This window comes from Anser brachyrhynchus (assembly GCF_964034855.1).
Source record: "Anser brachyrhynchus genome assembly, chromosome: Z".
Classification (NCBI taxonomy): domain Eukaryota; kingdom Metazoa; phylum Chordata; class Aves; order Anseriformes; family Anatidae; genus Anser; species Anser brachyrhynchus.
The window spans coordinates 17,364,324-17,370,323 of NC_137697.1; positions in this window are offsets into that span (position 1 = coordinate 17,364,324).

Below are 6,000 nucleotides of genomic sequence, written 5' to 3' on the forward strand. Positions count from 1 at the left end.
TTTCACCAGTCACACTGTTTACAAACAATTTAAGATAATTCTAAAAATATTCCAGTAAATGATTCACTACGCATAATTATGAATAATCCAATCATCTCTAACAAGATAGCACTGCTTTTCTTTGGGAAGTTGCACTTCCCAGAAAATTATATATTGACTTTTTAGAATCCTAATGAAAATTAATATAATTTCTCAATATTTGCATCTGAATTTTCTTAGACCCCTGTGATTTTTTGTCATATAGAAATAGGTATTTCTTTAGTCCTGCTATTAATCTTTATCATTGATTATTTTCTGTCCTAATACCTAGAACTTTATTACCAGACATCAAGAGTTAACCTCTCCTTTTTCAAATTACACTGTTATATTATCAGCCAGGGTTATAATATTAAAAATAGGTATCATATGTTCCTGTTAGTCTGATGGGCTACACCAGTCTCTGATAAAGTACAATAGTAAACCTATTTAACAGTACTCCAATCTGCTACAACTGAACATTTTTCCTTTCTTTTTTTAGACACAGACAAAAATCTTCCCTACTTATTGTTCTGTATATTCTTACTCAACTGTTCAATTAAAGAATAATACAAAAGAAAGCTTGAAGCATGTTATTAAAATAAACAAAAAAAAAAACAAACAAACAAAAAACAGGTTCCAAAAAGCACGATGGGTAGCATGTACAAAAGATGTCATGTTTTCATCTTCAACCTGCATTTTTTTTTAATGAAGAAAAAATGTTATAATGCCTCTCCACATTCAGGAAGGTGTTCCACTCTCTTAATTGTGTTGAGAACTACTCTGGCCTCTAAGTTAAAGAGTGGAGGGAATCCAGTAACCTTTGTATTAATTTACCTATGAATCCTTTTAGTGGATTTATAGGTTTTGATAACAGAGCATGAACACACTTTTTGACATTGATAAAATGAACATCTGGAGACGAAGCTCTGTAGGTAATGGTATGGGCTGCATTCCCTGGTAGTTCCACAAACATTCTAATTAAGGCATCAGCCAATCTTCATCTGAACTATGTGGATTGACATTTGCCCTCAGATTTGACTCTTGTATAAAACTTTTCATTTTTCTCTTCCCAGCGTACAGCACAAATCGAAGAGCTGTGGCTGAGTTTGAGTGGAAGATGAGGCAAATCAATCACTTGTCACTCAACAGAAGCAAGCTAGTCACAACTGAGTGAAAAGTTACTGATTTCTCCCCACCTCTTTGCAAGGGAGCAGCTATTCAAAGTATACAAATGAGAGAAGGTAGACGGAAAACCTCTTTCAGGCAGCTGTTGTTTTACAGGCACCACAGGTGATAAGACAACAGCAAAAATTAGGGACTGGTGATTAGAGGCGGAGGCTGGTCACTACTAACAACATTATGGAGGAAAAACTAGCCGCTGTTTCTCTCTAGTGACATATTTTCTTTAGCGAAAAGTGTTTTTCTCCATAGAAAGACCCCAGTTGCTATAAAAAGTTCATTGTGGAGATTGATATGCAACACTGCCCTTTGACAGCAAACAGATTGTTATTAGCTTTAGTATTAATAATTAGATTCATTCCTGTGCTGAAAAGACTGAATAAATAGTGCTCTAACAGACAATAAATAAATAAATAAATAAATAAATAAATAATCAGTGAACCAGAATGTTTGTAAAATGTACTACAATCTTCTGCAGAGGCAGTCAAATCGCTACATATGTTTTGCCAATTGGTAAGCAAAAAATATTGACAGATTTCCCACACATTATTCAGCTAATTATGGTGATGATAACAATATTATATCACATAACAACCAAGGGGAAACCCAAGCACAATGACTCTGATGAGGGAGACTATCAGGTTTCACACACTGGGCTCACCACCAGCCAGAAGTACTTCAGTACTTCAGATTCAGATTTGTTCTAGTTCCCATCACAGCTGGCAGGCTTGTCAGCTGGATATGAATTAGCTTGCACTGAGACTCTGAAACACAGAGATAAAAAACTTGTGGTTGTAAGCTGTATCTTGGTGTCCTGAGATTTTCCTGAATGTGAGGCAGACAACCGGACATGCAGATAGGGCTCCTGAGTAACTGGGTTCTCCTGCAACAAAGACAATCTAGTGAAGTTCACATTTTAGTTTCCTCTCCCACAGAAATTTTCTGATGACCTTTGGATCAGAGTGGGATATGTCAGTTCCCAGCTGTTTGCTGCATCACGGTATATGAAGAGTATAGTTATTTTGAATTAGGTATATGAAGGGTATAGTTATTTTCTATTCCTCTCTCTGACACTAGGATGGATGAGCTACCACATTGTCAATAGCACAGAAATATCTGCCATAGATATATTTTCAGGATTGATTCCTGGATATGGCTGTCCAGGAAAACACCTTGCAGAATTGGACATTAGTAGATACTCTTCAAAATCTCCATAAACCTAAAGGAAGAGGTATGTAGCACTGGTATTTTTACCATCTCTGGCCGTCTTGGTTCATCTTTGGGTTATCACAACCCAAAGTCATCTGGCTTGCAAAGACTTGGATTCAAGCTAGCACCAGGTATAAGGTAAATCAGATTACAGAGGATCACATTCCGTCTGGTGTAACAGAGAAGACAAGAAAGTTGTAGTATTGCTCCTATTTCAGCAATCCTCATCATACATAGATTGTTCTCTTCAGAAAGGCAAGCTGCCCACGAAAAACCTCCCAAAACTTTTATATAAACTTTTACAGCCCACGCCTACTGATTTCAAAATCATTGAAAGCAAGAAAGAGAGAGGCTATGAGCAATCCTATCTCTGTTGAACCTGAAATGAAAGCTAATAATAACCCAAATTATTTCAGGAGCTTTCAAGAGCGTTTCTCTATTTTCTTCAGCTAAATTAAAATGAACCCACATGCTCAACTGTGCTTAAGCAAAAATAGTTACCATGGTTACAGTGAAGTTTTTCTAAATGTAGTACAGTATAAGAAATAATCAGCAAAAAAAATGACTATGTATAAACTGAAAGCAGCTGGACAAGCCATTTTAAAATACCAAATAAAAAGAAAAACACCTCAGTAAAAATAATTTCTAAAGATTTATGCAATTTCCTTTATAACATTGTGAATAAGAACATGGTAAAAGGGAAGGAGGTTGAAAGCAAATACTTGAAAAATCACCTATTTAACATTTGTAACGCTGGCTAGAAAGCAGCTGACTACCAGATAATATATTAATACGGGTAAGCAAATTAATATACATCCTAAAACACAATTCAATTGAACTACTCTTTACAGAGAGTGCTATTTGAGACATGTAAGGAACATTATTAATTAAAGAAGGCATATTGATTCACAGACACAGGAAAGAAAATACAAACCAAATAGACTATATTTTACAGGCAAGCCCCTGTATACTGAAGAACATCTGCACTCTGGTTCAGATACTCTCTTACCTCTCCACAAGGGAGAACAGCATCAGCATCTCTAACAAAAGAACAGCTATTATTCACAGGAATAAAACATTGTTAATAAGACTGACTGGCCTAAGAGAAGCCTGCTCACAGGTCCCACCTTTTGCTCTTTTTCTTTTTTTTTTTTTTATGTCTTAGATCAATTCCTTTGTGAAGAAATTGTGTACATAAGGGCACAATCTCTTCGAAAGAGAACATAACGGTCAATGGAAAATAAGCTTATTACTAAATAACCTTACTTCTATCTTAGTCAATTTATCACCATCACTACACCCCATGTCCCACACAGTGATGTTAGAAATGAACAGGGTAAAATGGTTAATACCTTGCCTTGGAAAGAGAGGGTGAGAGCCTAACAGAAGCTCCTCCAGATGTGGTATTTCCATCAGGACAAAGAAGGCTAGGAAGTGGAAAAGTGATAGTGGCAGTGCCTGTTCATACACTGAGTATCATCCTGCTGGTAATATAATGTCCCTTGCTTTGGAAATCCCTGCTTTAAGGATGTAGTCCAAAAATTTACTTTCAAGAAAACAAAGTCTGACTGATTGACCAGGAAAAAACATTATAAGCAGTTAAAAGACAGTACAAAGATGAGGATACTGCATCAGAGTGCAAAACATCCTTAAATTAGATAGGTACAATTAACTTTGAGTTATAATACATCATAACAGAATAATTAATATTTCCTAGTGTTTCATAATTGATTTTATCAAATATTTGGATGCCATCTCAGCTGTACTTCTGTGAAGTCTTCTGTGTAAGTGAAGCAGAGAGAGTACAAATTAGTGAGATTTTACTTTAGAATTGGGACTGCCCAAGGCTGTGGGAAAGAAAGACAATTTCAGAAAAAAAAAACTCTCTATCCAAACCCTGGACCAACAGCTGAAATGAGGATTAAGAAAAATGGAGTAAGAAAACCTAGACAGAGGGTCTTTCAGAGTCTCACATTTCCTATAATCCTACACAAAAATAAATAAATAAATAAATAAACAAAAATAAAAAGGGTAAAAAAAATATTTTATAGACCAGGGATCAGAGAGTTATTTTAACATTTTCAGAACATCTGATTAAAAAACTGGCTAAAAATCTGAATACTGGATGGTAGAATGAAAGCAGCTCTGGTTACTAGATGAACACTTAAAACAAAACTTTTGTCTTCATACAAAAATGTATGTTAAAGAAGACAGCGTCTAGCTGTTCCAAAGACGTTAGAAATAGTAGAAATATAGAGCTGTTTGTTACTGTTAAGTGCAACTGATGAAGAAGGAGAAGGTGAGAAGGTGCTAGTACTGTTATTTATTTCCTGATTCTTTCAGAAGTAACATCGGATAATAATCATCTGCCTGCTGTTGACATATCCAGTCTTTGAGCTCTAGAAAGGGTTAGTGGACTGAAGAGAGAGGATAGTTGATGTATAGTGTCAATGTCACGTTAAGTGTAGCAGAGAGATATTTTTCCTTTGCAGGTAAGAAGGTCAAGCTTTTTGCTTTATGACAAAGAAAACATAGGCAGGGAGATCTCAATGTAAGTTTTGAATAATGATTTACCAAAGAAGACACTAAAGGAAATTTTCTTCTACTTGAGAATAATGTAGTGTATTTGGAAACCACTTTTGCATTTAACGTAGTGGGATTCAATATGAAAGACAATATTTTGTTCTTCAGGGCCACATTACAAGACCGGGGTCTTTACAAAAGCAGTAATTACATTGACTGTATTTTCATTAGAGTTGGGACTAATATTTTTTTATTGTTATTATTATTGAAACCTTTTTATTGTAGAAATGGTGCTACCAGCAACACCAAAGGTGTTGAATGTTACCATTACTATCATTGCTGTTTGCCTTCTCTATGTTGCTGAGTAGTTTGAAATATTTTACACATTTTGGGTAATATATTCCCACTGGTAAAAGCTGACCTTAAAAAAAATAAGGCCACAGCATAACCACTTGGCCTGAATCCCCTGAGGCTACACAGGATGCTATTCCTACATGAAGTTATAATTGGCAGACCACAGCTAAAATTATTTAAATTTTACTGTTCAAAGCTGCAGTGACTTAATGTGTTCTTGCTGGCGTAAAGTAGTACTCCAAATCTCAATTCTAACAAGAAATCTTATATTTTTCTCTTTGGGTAGCTCTTTGCAACTCTCTGGCCTCACAAAATGTGTGATTTATGAAAACATTTAAGGATTTTGTCTACGAAACTTGCTCAGCACTGGCTTATTTATGGTGATATATGAATTGTCCAAACAGCAAAAATGCAGTGTCCCCTGTACAATAAACTGGTTTAGGTAGAAAAGCTGATTTTGTCCAAACAATAACATGAATTTCTATTGTCCACAGATGGTACTAAGATCTTGTCTGTTTTGCAAGAACTCTGGAACCATAAATCAAAAGACCCCAGTAGCCTGTCTGGGAATAATCCTAAGTAGCAAACAAAATGATGGGTGTGAGTTACTGCTATCATGTTCCAGAGCTCACCTTCAGTATCTGGAAGAAAGGAGAGCAGGACAGAACCATCTTTCTTATTGCCATTATGTTACAGGATGCTGAAATACGTTCAATG